The 19,827-nt window shown below is 35.0% G+C and overlaps 1 protein-coding gene across 1 annotated transcript in view; it reads left to right on the top strand.

The window, feature by feature from the left end:
* The first annotated feature begins 222 nt into the window (after positions 1–222).
* The window catches only part of LOC127869272 (zinc finger protein 91-like), a 40,566-nt gene continuing 20,961 nt past the window's right edge, over positions 223–19,827 (top strand). Inside the window, exon 1 of the mRNA XM_052411695.1 lies at positions 223–292. The gene's annotated coding sequence lies outside the window, so the exon portion shown is untranslated. The remainder of the gene's footprint in view (positions 293–19,827) is intronic.

Genomic DNA, 19,827 nt, shown 5'->3' with positions numbered 1-19,827 from the left:
AGGTAGACACTATATCCACTACACCACGGCGAACTCTCGATCGATTTGTCTTGCAAAAACGTTTGGATTCGTCTCTGTTCAAATGATTTATTTTACAATTATCTTATTCACCACCGCAGCAAAAAGCTTTGCCCGATCAATTACAAAAATTTTACTGATTAGAAATTAGTATCTTGTAACCTTTGAGCACTCTTTCCTGGACAATCGTCTGCTGAACCAGAGTGTTTTCTGGAATAAGTCGACTGGGCGGGAAAACACAAATAAATTTGAATCTAGCAAAACAGCAACATTTGTAAGTGGAAATTGCACATACATTATTTTTAGATTATATTAACGAAGCTTTATTTAGATCTACGGTAATATTTAGGCCCCAATAAATGACCGACAATGGTCACTTTAGACTTATTCGGATTAGGAAGCAGTTATTTTGGTTAAATTACAGTAAGTTTGGTGTATCATTATCACTGTATCTGCAACATTATTCCCTATTTACTTAAACATATGGCCACTAAACATGTTGAAGACTACCACACACATGTCAATCACAACTTGCATTTAAAATTAATTAAAATATTTAATGTTTTATAACCTTTAATAGCAAGATAGTAAGAAAAATTTGCTTCCAAAAACTCCACTTACCACTATCAGGACTTAATTACCCTGAAATCAATGTCAAATGTGTTTATTCAGATCTACAGCATGTTTATCAGCACAAAACCCAAAGTTCCATACACACTGAAATATGATTCACTACTTGCATAATTTACCTCATCAAATCTCGTGAATTATTTTGACACTAACGATCTTCTTACCCTTACGAAAATTTAAGCACTGCGTCAACTTTTAGCGGCTAAGTTGCCGCAATGTTGCAGCTCAGTAGCTGCTACTAGTTGCTGCTTTGTAGCCGCAAGGTCGTTGTTCGTATGCAAATGAGCTTTCTGGCTACTAGTTGCGGCTCGGTTGCCGCTACTAGTTGTGGCTTGGTTGCCGCTGCTAGTTCTGGCTCTGCTCTGGCTACGTTGCCGCCACTAGTTGCGGATATGTTGCCGCTGCTAGTTGCGGCTATGTTGTATTTGCTAAGGTCAAGGACGCAGGAGAACCAATTTCTTGGCACGCACACCTCTTTGTTTGCCAGCTGCTCCATATTGGCTGGTGGGTCATCAGTCAATGGGACGAATTGCTGGGAACAAAATGATAGTTGACATACAAAATATTTCATTTGAGTATGAAGCAAAAAAGCCGATAAAATCATTGGTGACTGTTAAAAATTATGACAAAAGGGCATGATTACCCAATATTTTACACCTGAAAATACCTGAACTTCAAAGCCTTGGGATTTCAGAGAAGATAATTTTTAAAGAAATACAGTTATGTAAAACTTATAAGACCCTGGGGTAGGGGGGAGGAGTCACTGTAAGGAGTCATGAATTTGATGTAATCAAAACTGGTTTAGGGTCACTATTTGACTATAAATATTATATAAAAAGTGAATCACCACAGATATCAAAGCTCTAGGCCATATGATCCTAATTCATAAAGAAGTTGTTGTATTTTAAAGTATACAGAGATGAACATTTAAACATTTTCAAAATATTGATTAATGTGCTCAAGTGATCTATATATATTTAGAGAGCCCAAACAATTAGAACAATCTTAGAAGTAGACCATCTAAAGAGCAACAATCCAAGTGGATTGTGGCTCATATGTTCATTTCACAAAATATTTCGATTGTAAAAGTTATTGAGTCCTTTTTTGGGTATGAAAAATCAAATTTATTATTTCAATCATGCAGGTTTTTATCTCCCAAACCATGCTTTTTCATTATTATACACCAATTGAAACTGTATTAATCACCACAACTTACTTACAATGACTTAGTGTTCGAATTTAGCCACTGGACCGAAGACCAGGTCCACCAAAATTACCGACAGTCCAGTAGAAAATTACAGATGACTGGTCCGATGTTCCAGTCAATTTTGGATGTAAAGGAATGTAAAGGAATATCCAAATCTAGTAATGAAATGATCAAATTCATTAATGAAATACAAAGAAAACAATACAAATAAAACAAGAAAATGTAACTGATCACGGCAGCTCTAATTTCTAAACTGAAAGTAAACTTTCCGGATGTTTATGACTAGCGCGCATCGGATTTGCGCAATGACGTCTCATTCAGATCGAACGCTCTCGTCGTTTTCAAATTAAAAAGTTAAATGAACTGAATAACACGTGTTTCGTAATGCCTTTAATAAATGCCACTTTTCAACTATTAATCTTGTCTGTATTCATTAATTTATGATGCATAGAACATTTTATTGTGATATGTTTGACCCGTAAAAAATGTTCCAAACTTTCCCGATTTAAACACCGTGCTTTTCGGTGCCATACGGACAACTATGTCAGATGGTAAACAATTTAAGCATAACCGGTGCGCACATTGTTTTTTCTTTCCTCTAAGTCCACTTGTGTCACCATTTTATGTCTCAAAGGTATGGAATAATGTTTGATTTCAAAAGCAGTCATACAAATTTCATAGGTAATCAGATGAATATGTAACATATACAAAATATATACAGTAGACTCTGCCAATACCGGACTCTCTGAATACCGGAACTCTCCCGATTCCGGACGGTCGGGCCAGTCCCGTATTTTCTCCTTCTATTTCTTTGTTAAAAAATGTTGAATAAACCGAACTCTCTGAAAACCGGACACCGGACGGGTATCTCCGTAAATTTGGTCATTTTAAACGTAAAATACATTGAGTATACCGGACGGTCTAAATTCTCAAGATGCCCGAGGCGTGAAAGTAACAATACCTAGTCAGCACAGCGAGTGCGGTGTCACACATTTTTTCTCGCGCAATCATCGATAATTGGATTAAACATACCATAAAGGTGTCAAGTCGTTACCGCGCTATGGGAGTCCGATTAAGTAATGTAAAACAAACTGTGAATGTCTATAATAGACGTGCGGTAACACCAAAAAGTGATAGACTCGATCGTTTTATTAATTATTTATTATCACCTATGATAAACAATTTAATTAAAAAATTAATGCCGTTGCGATGATCACTTTCTTGTGATCTTCTCGGGTATTTTAAAAGATCTTATAGCTATGTTTTTAACGATGAAATGGTTGTTTGTTTGTTTGTCAGATAAACTGTTAGAATTGTTACTGTTAAATATCCATCCATCTGTATGCAAATTCATTCATTGCCGTTTCGAACGCATCTAAAATGTCACAGCCTCCAGCTAAACGCAGACGCGTAGAGCTTACGTTAGAGGATAAGATAAAGCTCATCACGGAATCAACTGCTCAACCAAAACCATCTCTGAAGGTGAGTAATTATGAAGCTGTTTTTTGCGTGTGTGTATGTTTTATGAAATGTGGTACATGTATGTATTGAATAATAAATCGTGTATCTACAACAATGTTATTTGTGTCGTCACTCGCCTATATGACAAATGCCACGTACGTACATGTATAAAGCAACATGTAAAAGCAACACGCTCACTTTGGGATTAATCGGTATGGAATTTGTTTTGCTTTAAATCGATTAAAAACACATTTTTTTTAAGAATGCAATTAACATCATCAGTACCTGTGTACAGTTATCACATGGTACATGTAAATGTATATGGTTTGTTTTATGTTTATGTGATTCTGTACACAATTCTTACCATGTATATTTCGGCAATATGAAAACTCTTGGTAAACCGGAACTCTCTGAAAACCGGACGATCAGGCCGGTCCCGAGACCGTCCGGTTTGAAGAGAGTCTACTGTACTCAAAATTTTCTTTTTGATCTATTCTAGATTAAAGGGATCTTTTCACGCTTTGGTAAATTGACAAAATTGAAAAAAGTTGTTTCAGATTCGCAAATTTTCGTTTTAGTTATGATATTTGTAAGGAAACAGTAATACTGAACATTTACCATGGTCTAATATAGCCATCATATGCATCTTTTGACGATTTTAAAACCTAAAAATTATAAAGCGTTGCAACGCGAAACGATTGAATAATTTGGAGAGTTCTGTTTTTGTCGTTAAATTTTGTGAAACTACGAAGATTGCTTATATAAGGTATAAAATACGTCAAGTATGTGTACACGGCGGAATAGCTCAGTATAAGGCTAAAGTGTTTTTACTTCAGGACTCTGGCAGGACTGCAGGGGTCACTGGTTCGAAACCTGCTCCGAGCAATGTTCTTTTCCTTTTTTTAAATTTTATTCTTGATTTTTTACTGGAGCTTTTACGATCCAATGTTTACAATTATCAATATAAAGCATTTAATGAATAAGTTAAAAAAATGCCAAAATCTGTGAAAAGGCCCCTTTAATAACCTAGTATTTAAGAAATTTTCATCTGTCATTCTCATTGCATATTATCAGTTATTATCACATACTTGTTTGAATATAATTTTATGTTAACAGGACATCAGTGAGTCTGCGGAGAAGATTCTGATATCGATAGCAGTTCAGTCTTCACGCTAAATATTTTAGCCAAATAGCCCTTCAGGCTATTAAGATGGAATTTTGAATAGCCCGAAGACATGTTCTATAGCCCGAGGTCAATTTAAATTTTATGACTTTTTTGGCCAGGAACACCAAAATAGTTATTAACAATCAGAAAATCTACTTCCATTAGTAAAAACAGATGAATGTGATTACAGTAATAAAGGGTATTATTTTTCCTTTTGAAATGCATTTTATACAAAATGCACCAGATAATTATGCTGTTCATTGTAACTTTATTATTACACATGTTCTCATTCAATGATTCCATTAATCAGTTGGACCGGTGTTTGGTTTTATTTTAAAGCAAATCGAATTATTATCATGTTTAAAAAATATCTGAAGAACTTCAAAAATACATCAGCCTATTAAAATAACAGATTATTATCATATTATTACTAGGACAATCGCCGGTGAATTTCTGAATTGTCGGCATGTGGCTTCAGATCAAAAGGCCACTGCGTGTGTTAATTGCCCAATCTGCCAAGTGACAATGTCTGTTCCTTTAATACTCCGTGAAAAGTATTGTATATTCGTAAACAGATTATAAGTAGCAAAATAGGTCACGTAGCAGAACAAGATTACAGAATAAACGAATGTTACAATTATTAATAATACGCTGATAAATTGTCTTCTAATACACAAGAATAATTGATTAAAACACATGGAAACCTAACTGTAATAAGGATCAATTTGTTTTAACCCAATGCGTACAATATCCCTTACAGACTCTTTTATTCTGATTGAAAGATTACTTCGTCCATTTTTCATGAATTATAATTACATTTTCGGAAAATGCTTCTAAATTTAAATACGCTTCTAGATTGGTCATTATTTTAAAACATTACGAAGTGCCCGATGCGCGAACATCCCGGAACGGTATCTACGCATGTTCAGTTTGAATAACCTCATCTTGATTGGGCATCAATTGCATCATTACTTTAAATAGCAACATACCCGGATGTTTACACGACAGTTTAGAAAAATGGCGGCCGCATCCTTTTAAACGTATAACGTCATTTTAGGCATTTAAATAGCAAATTTAATCGTTCCTCTTAAAAACGCGTATAAATCAGGTCATTGATATGACGCTCAAATATTTAATCGACCGACCGGCCCAAGAATCGACTCGGGCTTTGGGCTTATAGGCTAATTCGAAGACTGATCGATAGTGACTTCATTGACAATTATGAAGATATGAAGATGTCTGCGGGACATGTTTTTTCCATGTTAAATTCATTTTGTAGAGAATAAACTACTGAACAATCTGCATTTGTTTAATATATATTTCATAAGGTCATGTCAATAAACAAGTTGTGATCTGCATTAAAATGTAATATCATAATAGTATATCTAGATACAGTCCTTCCCAAAATTATAATTTATTGCCGGCCATGAGGTCCTATAATCATGCAGCCATTTCCAGCCCAGACTGATTATTTCAGGCCCAAAAAGTAAAAAATGACGACGAAAGACAAAGATGACATTTTTAACAATATTTTAATATTATCAGATTAATATACAAATCATGCATTTAATCATTTTTTATTTCAGGCCCAAAAAGTAAAAAATGACGACGAAAGACAAAGATGACATTTTTTACAATATTTTAATATCAGATTAATATACAAATCATGCATTTAATCATTCAGAATTTTCAAGATTTATTTAGTATTTGTCTCTTCATTCTGGATATCTGAATCCTCTACTAAAGACACATCCTTTGACTAATCTTCTTTCGTTGAACCCATCAGGCATAGCCTTGGGTGGGCGCTAATAATTAAGTCGACAAAGACCATCTCCCTGTATCATGAGCATACAATACTTAATCGTTTTGCTAAGCTGTTGTAGGCTAGCATACCTTATAATATTATACTAGTCTTAAAGTCAATCCCAATGCATTTGAGTGAATTATTTTGATGATTTTTTTTAATTATGGTAGAAAATTTTGTTGGTCCTGTATGTAGGTGTGAGTTTGTTACGTAAAAACCTTATTAGATATTTAATTTTACAAAAAAACCATCGAATCTTAACAGCCATTTGTCTACAGCTGCTGAAGGGTCATAAGCTGTAACATCTGCAATGCTGAGTTTGATCATCATGAGAGTTTGGTTTGGCTCCTTCACCAAATTTTAATTGAAAGTTTTAAGATATTAAAAAATAAAAATAAAACAAAATCACCAGTTATATATCTGGATACTGTGTTTTCCTTAGAACCCCTGTGTAGATATTGTCAGATCGCTTCGAACTCCTCCGTAAGTGTTGACAGTTCGCGGGAAGATCACAATGACCTGTGTTAATGCCCTGCTTGCTTACGAATTAATCGGATATAACGGGAACCAAAAGTATAAGGTATCGATTCTCTCCCTTTGCAAATCTACTCATATATTGACAACGCAGCAAACATCTTCGGATACCGTAATGCACGTACGTCATTCAAGAAATGCAACCAATGAAAAAATGTTTTACATGATTGGAGTATTCATAAATAACTCGGTAAATTCCCACTCTTGCCTTGGAACTTTTCTGGAAATAGCTTATGGAATTCCAGATTTCGCCATAATTTTATTACCGGACACGAGGTCCGGCAATATTAGAATCATTTCCGGATTTTCCAAATTATTATCGTGAAAATCCAAGGACCGACGGTATTTCGGAAAGACTGCAGATATAGAGCAGATTCTTTAATTTCAAAATCCCATAACGGCATAGGTCCAGTAAAAAGTAATACGGTCCAGTGAATTTTTTACTATTTCTGGTCCGAATGTCCACTGCTCCAAAAAGTTATTCGTGAAGACTGATGACTTTAACTCTTCCTCAGTAACTTCTTTTTGTTTTTCAGATTCTTTAGCCATTTTGATTTTTGTCTGATGACATCATCAGTGATGTCATGACGTCATACAAAATATGATGTCATTCTACAATTGTGGCTACCTTTTGGCTACTAAAAGCCACTAGTGGCTACTATATTAATATTAAAGTATTGGTTGTGGCTACCATCTGGCTCATAATTGCACTTTTTTTGATACAAGAATTTGTTCTGGCAATCTTCTGGCAACTATGAGCCGCTAGCGGCTACTAATAGCCATAAGATTGGCACACGGTAGCCGCTAGCGGCTACTATTGGCAACTTTCTTGCTAGTAGTTGTGGCTACAAAAAAAGGTAGCGGCTTTGTAGCCGCAACATTGCGGCCCCATAGCAGCAACCTTTTCATTTCTGTAAGGGTAGTCCTTTCCAACACGGATTCCGTTCTAAACATAGCTGTGAAACACAATTAATCTCCTTCTCTCAAGAAATCTATGATAACCTAGAAGCTGGTAAACAAACTGACCTACTGTAATTGTAATGGAATTTAGTAAAGCTTTCGATAAAGTAGACCATAACCTCCTATTATACAAACTTCTCAAACTTGGTGTTAATAGCAATACTACTTCTTGGATTTCTTCTTTTTTAAAACATAGAACACAAACTGTAGTTGTTGACAGGGTTGCCAATTAACTTGAAAAGTCAGGGATTTTTTTTTTTTTTTCAAGGTCAGTGAAAAGTCAGGGAAAAATAAAATCTTGGGTCGATGCATAAGTTATTTAGTGGCTATGGTAGTCTTCAGGTATCATTTGTTTTAGTTAATTCAACAGTATATTTTTATGCCCCCGAAGGAGGGCATAAAGTGATCGGACTGTCCGTCAGTCCGTCTGTCAGTCTTTCCGTCACACTTTGCGTTTAGGTTTCGAAAATTGCTTGTAACCTTCATATTTGGTATGCATGCGTATATGAACAAGGTCTTAAAATACGCACACAAATTTTGACCCCTGTGACCTTGACGTTGAACTTAGGGTCCGCGTTAAGGTTTTGAAATCTGTGTTTAGGTTTCGAAAAATGCTAATAACTTCTATGTCTCTTGAGATATAACCTTCATATTTGGTATGCATGTGTATATGGACAAGGCTTTTCCATTCGCACGCAAATTTTGACGCCTGTGACCTTGACGTTGAATTTAGAGTCCGCGTTTAGGTTTCGAAATCTGCGTTTAGGTTTCGAAAAAAAATACTCATAACTTCTATCAAAGCGTTTATAGGGGGCATATGTCATCCTATGGTGACAGCTCTTGTTTATTTGAAATGTTTTGACTATTTCTATGTACATAAAACATTAACATGTGTAAAGCATGTTCAAAAATGTAAATTTATCTATTTTTTGTTGCACAATAATGTTTGCCAAAGACCATTGCTTGTTGAAATAATCAATGGTACTAAGTTCTAACAGTTATGCACATTTATAAATAGACTTATTTCTATTAACATTTCCCATTACCCATACCTATGTTAGCGTTTCCGATCGCCAAAATCGCCAAAGGCGATTGAATCTTTCAGCTGGCGATTAAAGTTTAAAATGTGAATGAAAATGGCGATTGCAAAAAAACCTGATATTTCTCTATAAGTATATAATATTCCCTACTTTTAAAGAGAACTCGGTACCGATTTCCCAATGTAAATCGCCATAAAAGCTCCAGGTGGTAATAGATAGTCCATTGATAAGAGATAACCGGATGCCCGTATCGTATATTCAAGCCACATAACACAGTCATGTATGCTGACAGATGCATCACGGGAAATTTTCGGGTAACTTTTCAGTCACCAAACTGTGATATTTAATGTCCAATCGGTTACGAGAATGTTTATGGAGGGGGAGTTGTATAGCGATTATTATTTTTGATTGACGTGTGTCACAGAGTAAGCGTTTATCGCAGGTTTATTAACAATGAATCACAGTTGTAGCATTAATACGTGATATAAAATGGGTAAATAAAGCAGTACATTAAAGGCGGTTTCGGGCATCATCATCACAATTATTTACCGTACTGTATAAAACAATCATTAATTATGAGAAGTTAATTGCAAACGTGAGCAGTGTAAAATTACTTACGGCGAGTAAGTTGTGAAAAACAAAACCTGTTAATAATTTGATGCGGTAACAAATTAAATCCAGTGCATGTATATTTTATCATGTCTATTTGTAAAACTGATTTACACAGTTTTTCTACATCCACGTGATAATAACTATTCACTATGCACTAATACCGGTATGCCATGTAAAACCCGTGTTATAAGAAAGAGCGCGAAATTATTGCTGTCGTCTGCAATGCCAAGTTCTACGCATGCAAAGCATGCTTTTAATAACAGACGATGTGTAACTAAATATAGCCTAGCCGCTCAGTACATGCAGTATTTAAGACTTACAAATTTACCGGTACGTTTGAATAAATTATCTATTGCAACTTTGGAAAAATATGTCAATTCAAGAATACATTGCAGTAAATGTATTTTTAAAGAATCAAGAAGCACCAGACTACGGCAAAAATAATTGGGAGAAGGGGGGGGGGTGGCGAATAGGAGTTACGCAAGACCCACGCAATCAAAGACCGGGGCATATCTGAAAGTTCTAACATTGTATACCGTTTATGCCAGTGCATGAAAATAAATTTAAATGAAAAATAAAAAAAAACATGCAATTATTTGATTTCAGGTATCAAATGATTTATTTAAATGTGACTTCATTGATAATTTAATACAGTCATTGTTGATACCTATAGATTCATGCATAACTTCTTTTTATCTTTGGGTTTTGTGGTATTTACTATATAGCCTTGCATCATGCATAGTTATAGTTTAGTGTACAAGTATTACTGCTTTGTTATTTGTTAAATATTTTATGTTAAACAATAAAATAAACATTAAATGGGTGGATTTGGTCGGCTGTATGGGGAGGAGGAGGCCGAATATGTCGCGAAATTAGTCAGTGAAAACCAAGATTTGGTCAGGGAAAAGTCAGTGAAAAGTCAGGGAATTTTATTTCATCAGGTTGGTGGCAACCCTGTTGAAGGTCATAAATCAAACTCAGCTCCGGTCATGTCGGGTGTACCCCAAGGGTCCGTACTGGGGCCCTGTTTATTTCTTGCCTATATTAACGACCTTCCAGATTCCCTTAAAAGTAGGGCACAACTCTTTGCTGATGACAGGGTGGTCTACCTCATCATAAACAAAGAAAATGTCCCCTCATCCAAGCCTGGGTGATGGATGGGGGTCTTTATTTAAGTGAAGCTGGAGGCTGAGCATATTTCATTTAGCATGTTTCCCAAACTGCTATACCACTGCATCGCTGTTAAAAAAGCGTGAAAAACGTGAAACGGGCACCTGTTGCTCCGTATATAACCATATGTAAACCCCGTCACGCTCATAATTCAAAGAATAAGTATTTGTTGCCGCAACACATGAAACAAGGGTGGGCTAATAAAAAATCTCCTGTATTATATCATTATGTACCCAATATTAAGGGGTGGGTAAATAAATATGCTCAGCCTCCAGCTTCACTTAAATAATGACCCCCATCCATCACCCAGGCTTGGATGGGGGGACATTATTTTTCGTAAAGCCTAAAGCTTTTCGCATATTTCATTTAGCATATTCAAAGTAAGGCAACAAAATAAAACAAAACGCATCAACTTTATAAACCACTAGTATTTTCAAGAATATAAATCAAAACATACACATCTTCATCCATAACAACACAATTATCGTACTTCTAAGCATCATTAAATACCAAAACATGTCTAATATTGTAGTCACAACACATGTTCTCAATATGCACACAATAATAAACACTTTTATATTTAAAGTGCAACATATTCTTTTAACAGTTTCACAAAACATCAAAAACATGTACTTTCATGTTCATATCAAAGTTAACAGTTAATGTCTTCCATATACAGTTATATCACACAGTTACATGTATGTCATCCATTTTCAAAACCTGACTCAATAAACAATACTTTATAGCCTAAATGTCATTATTTCTTGAAAACTGCATCCATAAATGACACATCCTTCTTGTTAAGCACTGATCTATGATAAAATTTAAAGAAATTCCCATCAGATTTCCAACCAGCAGTGTCTAGAATATTTTTCAAGGAACAATTATCCTTTAAATGCTGCCGATGTTGAAGCGGATGGGTATGAATGTGCTTTAAATACAGTGACATCGATACCAACCATTTCCAAAACACATTTCAACCACCTAGCGAGTGTGCTCAAGGTTACAGCGTAAAATGTAACATACGAATAAATAACTGAGGATTTAGTTTTAAAAGCTTAGTGACCTTAATATACTGTTTTAATATATGGTAAACACAAACTCGTTCATCCGTAAAATGTTCCAACTTCAGGCTAAAATTATTACTTTTCCCAATTCTTGAAGAGTTCAGAAGATTTGGAAAATAGAACACTGCATTATATTTATAAACCTTCATATAGTTCAAATTCAGTGATTTCAAAGTCTGTGCCCTTGGTGCCGTTGCCAAAGCAATTAACGCAATCAACTTTAGAGTTAACATTTTAAAACTTAAATCTTCTAAAGGAAACCATGATGATAGTAAACTCAAAACTACTGTCACATCCCATGTGAACTTATACATGAGTAAAGATGGCTTCTTCACAAAAACTCCCTTCATAAAACGACTAATTAATGTCGAATTTGAACAGCACTTATTTCCAAGGATCATAAGAGTCTGAAGTAACATCGCTTTGTGGGAATTAATCACTGAATAAGACTTCTTGTCTTTGAACAACAAGTATAAATAAGCAATTACCGTAACCTCAGACGTTTTATCGGAACAATTACCTGTCCTATCACACCAAAGAAGCCATCGTTTCCATGCCAACTGATATTGTTTGGAGGTACCTTCTCTCCAAGATTCAATGATAATGTCCGTAACTTCTTTCTAAAGGCCTTGGTCTTGTAAACATCTGCTGATAGTTGCACTGTGGCCATGGTCATCTTTCCAAGTGGGTGTACTGTTCCATCGTGTGCCAGCGACAGCAAGTTCCTGTGTTTTGGTAACCTGATAGGAATAGACATCAAAAGATCTAACAGAAAAAGAAACCAAAACTGTGATCGCCACAAAGGCATGATCTAAGCTCTTTTCACCTTATCTTGAATTAGTTTATTCACCGCCTTGCCAATCAAAGAAAACGGTGGGAATAAATATGGTTCATAACCTGTCCACATGAACAAAAAAGCATCATTTTTTAAACTACCTGGAGACGGACCATAGGTAACATATTTATCAATCTGAAATTTTAATCTAGATGCAAACATGTCTATATCTGGTGTAAAACAGTCTAAACAGACTCTTTGAAAAACATCTTTTTTCAACATCCACTCATTTGATCCCGTAAAATTTCGGGAGTAAAAATCTGCTTGATGATTTTCTGAACCTTCAATATAAGAAGCTGATATATAAATATTTCTATCAAAGCACAAGGTCCATATTTCAAATGCTAACTCATTCAAAAGGAAAGAGATCATGCCTCCCATATCATTGATATATGCTACGGCAGAAACATTGTCTGAACATACATGAATGTGTGAATCGGTAAAAATTTGTGTACAAAGATGTAATACCAAAGAAAATGGCAAGAAGCTCAAGATAGTTAATTTGATTCTGAGCTTCATCTCTTGACCAACGACCATTAACGTAACATTTTGTGTCCTTATCCAAACAAGACCAACCACTCAAACTTGCATCTGTTTGGCATGTAATGTCAACCTTTTTTGGCCGAATTGCTTTCCCATTCTTGCTTATGACATTTTGAATCCACCAATTTATTTCTAAAATACTTTTATCATCCAAATTAATTTTATTGTCATAATTCATGTTATGACCCAAACCTGAAATTTTACATTTTTCTAAATTTCTGTAATGCAAAGGTGCTTCTAATACAGCAAAAATGCATTTATCAATAATCCAATAAAGGAAGCTAACTCTCTGACTACAATGTTTCTGCTTTTAACAACAATGTTGCTTTAAGAAGGATCTTTTGTACTTTTTCTTCTGTCAAGAAAACTTTAAACTGAACTGAATTTAAAATAAAACCAAAAAACACAATTTTTTGTGTTGGCACTAAAACAGATTTCTTTTCATTGAACGTATACAGTCTTCAAAATTAGCTTTGAAAAGTTACATGCCAGTCGGGCCAGTTACTTAAGAATTTTTACATGCCCAACATATTTTTTACATGCCCAAACTTTTTTAACCAAAATTATAACAAATCACAACATTTTAACACTTACATGCTACACATAGTAAAGCAGAACATTTGTTTCAATAGTAGTGAATACAATTACATCTAATCAATCACTAGAATTAAGACGGTCGATCGTTACACCAGTGCTCTTGAAAAGAGCGTTCTCTGGTGTCATCGTACCATTTTTTGGCTTCCCTTTTCTCTAAATCATTGTCAATTTTCTATTTTGAAAATGCTTTATCGGGCTTAGCCCCATTAACATACCTAAGATACTGCCTCTATGTCGACAATGACATTTGTTTACATTGACAATAACGGAAGCGTATTACTTGATTGAAATGATCGATTCAAAAAGCATCTTCTCGATTAATGTCTAGAGAAACCGTCGATAAGAACCGAATGTGACCGAACTGCATCGGTCAAAAACAATAAACAATAACGATGACGTGTGCAAGCAGGTGCGTGTTGTTAAACCAATTGAATTTCATTGTTTTACAACTTATGGCAAGGTGTTTGTTCGCAAAATTGAAAAATAGATCTGCAAATATCAAGAACCGCTTACGATTTTTTTTTATAAACTGTCAATTGGCTTCAATAATTTACATGCCCGGCTGGCCACAAACGTGAATTTTTGTATGTGCCCGGCAGTAATTTTACTCGCCACGGGCGATCGGGCGTGTGCTAATTTCGAAGACTGCGTATAACCCAAGGATTCTAGTGTTGTACAAATTGTTTGTGCATTTTCACCACACACTTTGTCATTTTGATTCATATTCAAAGAATCATCAATATAATAATATATGAGACCTGAACCACACATAAATTGGTTTTAAAAGCTTTAAATTGGTTTTAAAAGCTTGGTAAACAACCTGGGGGCTGCACTTTATCCGAAAGGTAAACAAACAAAGGCATACAAAACATTTCTCCAACAAAATTAAAACGTTTTTGAAAATCTCAATGTACTGGTATAGAAAAATATGCATCTTTCAGGTCTACAGAGCAAAAGAAATCATTCTCTTGAATAAGGTCCAACACAACTTTAAAATGTTCTTGTTTTAAATGTTCATAACATACATGTTTATTTAATTTCTTTAAGTTAATAATTGGTCTAAATTTATTATTTGGCTTTTTTACCACAAAAATATTGGAAATAAATTGATTTTCTTCATTATCAGATTTAGAAATTGCTCCTTTTGACAATAACTCAGAAATTTCAGTATCAATAATTTCCATGGTTTCTTTGTTAAATTGTATTTCTTTTGGTATCAAAAATTGTCTTGGTTCTGTTTCAAATTCTAATTTATAGCCCAGTATGCTTTCTAAAATCCAAGGGTTATTTGTAAATTTTTTCCACACATTCAAACAGTGTTTTAATTTACCTACCGGTCTTAGTTTGGGGCACATGACACTGTCGCAGAAGGCCTGGAACGTACCAGTCCTCTCCACGGACGACCACCTCCGTAACCACGGTTGTTGCAATTGGGATTCCCATAATGTGGGTTCCGTACGGCATGGATCTTCCACAACCCCGGAAATTACGGGGAAATCTTCCACGACCTCTTCTTGGGTTTTCGTTCATAGAGAAATTCTGATAAGCCCTGAGACTATTACTCAACATAACTCCTGCATGGCAGTTCTTCATTTCCTTTGAAATGTCATCACCAAATAACTGGCATGTAATCGGAGTATCAAAGTTGCACAATGCTCTGTACTTTTTATTTGGAATGTTTGGTCGTATCTAGAACCTCCTCCTAATACTCATGTTATATTGAACCTGTCCTAACAAACTAAGTGAGTCAGAAACCAGTTGTTTAGTTTGTTCTTTTGCCGGCAAATTGCCCCTAAGCATTTCAGCCAGTTTCATTACCGGTACTATACCGGCTTCCAGAAGATTCTGTAAATCTTTGAATAATCGGTCTACTGACCGTGTTCTTTTCTCTAGATTTCTCCACATTTCTAAGGTAACTGAAGGTGGAAACATCATGTCACAGTTTTCAGGGACTAAATGACTTTCTCTAATTGATTGCGTATCGCATGAAGCTGTACATGCGGTATTCATTAATTCGGCCAATGATTTAGATACTGGCAGTCCTCTGGACTTCTTTTTTTTTTTTTGGCAGCTTCCATTCATTTTCATCATCATTCAGAGTTATTTTCTTTATCACTATTATCACCAAATAAGTCAGTCATCAATTTCTTTGACATGTCCTTGACTTTAGGTCTAACAGAATAATTTATTCCAATATCATCTTCCGATTCATTATTTTTCTCTACCTGTACATGCAAATTAGGTGCATTATGAATGTCTAAATTTTCATCCCATTCTGCCTTGTTTTCATACCCATCATAGTCATCATAATAACAATAATTGGAATTATCAGTTTGTGACAGGCCTAATTTTTCCTTCAGTAAGTTAAGGTTACTAGATGTCAAGTTATTCAAATTTATTTGAACCATACAACTGGGATTACTTGTAGATTTACCTTTTTTCTGTGGTTTCTTAGTACTACTCTGTTTCTTACCACTACTAGCGTCCTTCGACGTCACTTTTTTAACAACAGACTTCAATGTCTTGCCATTTTTCTTTTCCTTGATCTATTTGGAGGAATTTCATCATTAAAAACCTGAAAATTCTTCAGCCGAGTCCTGATCAAGACTAAGCACATCGCTTTGTTCACCGATCTCGTGCTCATGAATGATCTCAATAGATATTTGAGCCGCTTTTTCTTTACGGGTCTGAACCTGTTGCTCAGCCATATTATTTCCTGGACCACGTCCTAGGAAAAGTAAAAAATAAAAAGAATTACTTTATACCAATTTTAATTTGTGAATACAAAAAATAAATGCATGGACAACGTCCAAACGCTTTACGAAAACATCGATCAATTTTTCCTTCAAAATCGTAAATAATTTCTTTAGACTACCTGGACACAACGTCCTAGGTTATAGAGCAACCATTTCTTCCAACTTATTTAAGAAACAATAATTCATAACGTCTCAAACTAACAAAAACCAACGCTATACAAAATGGCGAAGCAAAACACAGTAAACATAAGACCCATCGATGGAGCGGAAACGCTTGGAAAACTATGAGCGCGACGGGGTTTACCTATGGTTATATACGGAGCAACAGGTGCCCGTTTCACGTTTTTCACGTTTTTTGAACAGCGATGCAGTACTATAGCAGTTTGGGAAACATGCTAAATGAAATATGCGAAAAGCTGAAGGCTTTACGAAAAATAATGATTGTAACACTCTTCAAAATGACTTGCACAAATTAGAAAAATTGGGAAGAAAACTGGTCTATGGAATTTAATCCTGATAAGTGTGAAGTGATAAGAATAACGAAAAAGAAAAAGACAATTAATTTCCCTTATAAACTCCATAATATAGAAATAAAAACAACAAACAAAGCAAAATACCTTGGCCTAACTATAAGCAATGATTTCAACTGGAAAACGCATATAAATAACATAACAATTAAAGCTACTAGTTCACTTAAATTTATCAAGAGGAATGTCAAAACAAATAAACAATTAAAGGAACAGCGTACAAAACATATGTAAGACCGCAACTGGAATATTGTTCTTCAATTTGGCATCCATAGCAGAAAAATTTAACTTATCAAGTAGAAAGAGTGCAAAGGTCAGCAGCCTGTTATGTGTTCAATGACTACCATTACACTAGTAGCGTTGCTCAGATGCTAAAGACATTAAATTGGCAAATTTAGAACAGAGAAGAATAAACACATCTTTGATACTTCTCTATAAAATTGAAAATCATCTAATCTATGTAGACCACCAGCATCTTACGATATCAAGAAATCTTAATTTCCTGGTACCCTTCTCTAGAACAACATATCATCAAAATTCTTTTGTCCCAAGGTATTGGAATGGTCTTCCATACAACGTTAAGAGCAGCACCAGCCTCAGTCAGTTTACTGCAGGTTTGGCAACTGTCTCGAAATAAATATCAGTATCTTGTTTTTATACTTTTATCATTAGTCAATGTAAAATCTTTTACATCACTCGTCACCATGTTACTCTGTTTGTCACTTAACATCACTTTCATGTACATAATGTATATCCTAACACGTGATTTTTAACATTTCGCTGCCGCCAGACAGTCGCCTTCCTGTCATAGTCAGCAATTGACTGTAGGAATTAAGTAAGTGGAAGTAGACCTATTTCGGGTGACGTCACACCAAATGGAGAGTAATCCATTACAAGTGCCAATAAACAGGTTGTGTTTACACAGGTGGGGGTAGTCTTCTTCATTTTGCAATGTGTGCGGACAATTTCTTTAAGGGGCTCAATAGAATGTCTTAATATATGGAATATAGATAAATCTGTATTTTTTTTGTTTACGTAAGATTTTTTAGATGCAATAATCATATTATAAGGCATTATTGTTTCTTCATTTTGTTGTATTTGTCTTTATTCCCTTTTATTATTGTTTAATTTGAGTTACAATGCTATGACGTTAAATTTTATTTACACTTAAATGTATTATGAATATTGCTGGGCCAAGTGTGAGGTTGAGCGCTCTATAACCAGGTTTAAACCCCCAATGCTTTGCATTGACCGTTCCAAGGCGGTGACCCCAGCTTTATTCATATTTTGTGTTTATGTTGGTTTGTATTGTGCTGTATTGTGCTGTTTTGTACTGTTTGGGCAATCGGTCACTTGCCTTAAATAAAGGACCAACTAATTGTTTTTAATGAAAATTCAATACTGCTCCAGTAGCTGGAGTTTCACTTCTTTATATTTATTGTCATTCACAATGATTGTAAAAAACACAAAATCACAGTAAATAGAGCGTCATATGATCTGATGATACAGGTGTGATAATCCCAGCTTCTATCATGATTTATTAAAATCAGGGATATTACAATTTTGTTTGAAATTACCTTTTCAACTAAGGAGTATCCGCTTTACTTTTTTTGTGTTGACCGTTCATCACCAATGACTTCATGGTGTATAGTTATGTTAATGGGAGGCCAATACCTTGTTTGTGCTTCATTTTTATGTCCTCAGAGTATATACTGGGGGACATATTGTTTTTGCCCTGTTTATTGGTTTGTTGGTTTCATTGCATCAAACTTTAACATTTGCCATAACTTTTGCAATATTGAAGATAACAACTTCATATTGTTATCATTTTGACATCATTTTTTATCCCCCGCCATAGGCGGAGGGATATTGTTTTGGCGTTGTCTGTCCTTCCTTCTGTCTTTCCGTCCGTCCGGAGCCATATCTTGAAAGTGCTTTGGCGGATTTCATTGAAACTTGGTATGAGTATATATATAGATAAGAGGATGATGCAACGCCAAATGGCATTGTACACCATCTGTTAATAACAGAGTTATGGCCCTTTGTATCTTGAAAAAATGCTTTTTTTAGTGTCACATATAACACTTCTGTGTCCAGAAGCATATTGGCGGGGGATATCAATTCAACGAATTTGCTTGTTCTCTTTCTTTTCCGTGCCATTTTGAGTAAAAGGTGCAGCCAGTTTTTCGGAAAAAAACATTTGCCGATATACACAGCCTTCCGGTGAGTGAAATTATTTGATGGCTAATTTTTTACACTTTTTTTTGCTACGGTTATATCAAAACATATAATTTCGTTTCAGTAGCGTTCTATGAAAAATAAAAATCTAGAAACATGTTCTGATCATGTGAGACACTCATCATCAAGATGTAGCGTTGTGTAAAGGAGGAATCGATAGTGTTTGGAATTACATACCACATTCAAGGACTGAGAAAGAACTGATAAATTAGTGCTTTTAGAACTGCTTTTTAAAAATTATTTTCTTATGATTGATGCTTATATTTTTGTCAGTAATAAATTTATTAAAAGGAATAAATGTATTACTTGAGTTCAAATACATTTACAAGTAATGGTTCACAATTGTTCATTTGTGATCGCAAAAGATCCACTTCTCCCTAAAACTGCCTTACTTCTCCCTTTCCAGAGCTTAGGGAGTAGTGACTTCTCCCAAAAATTGGATTCTAGCTTGATCCCTGATTTATAGAACTTATATGCAATCGTTTTTATTACGAAAATTGTTTCTAAGTTTGTTTTTTTTTAACGCTGTCCTTTAAATGGATTTATCAGGATGTTTTTCCAAAAGGTCATCATGTTCAGAATTAGGAACACTTCTGTTCGGAATTACGATCATGTGTTCGGAATTTGGAACAGTTGGGTGTGCATATGCTTTTTGGATAATGT

Source organism: Dreissena polymorpha, chromosome 2, assembly GCF_020536995.1.
Source record: "Dreissena polymorpha isolate Duluth1 chromosome 2, UMN_Dpol_1.0, whole genome shotgun sequence".
Classification (NCBI taxonomy): domain Eukaryota; kingdom Metazoa; phylum Mollusca; class Bivalvia; order Myida; family Dreissenidae; genus Dreissena; species Dreissena polymorpha.
Note: the sequence above shows the minus strand (reverse complement) of the source record. Positions and strands in the feature narration are given on the sequence as shown.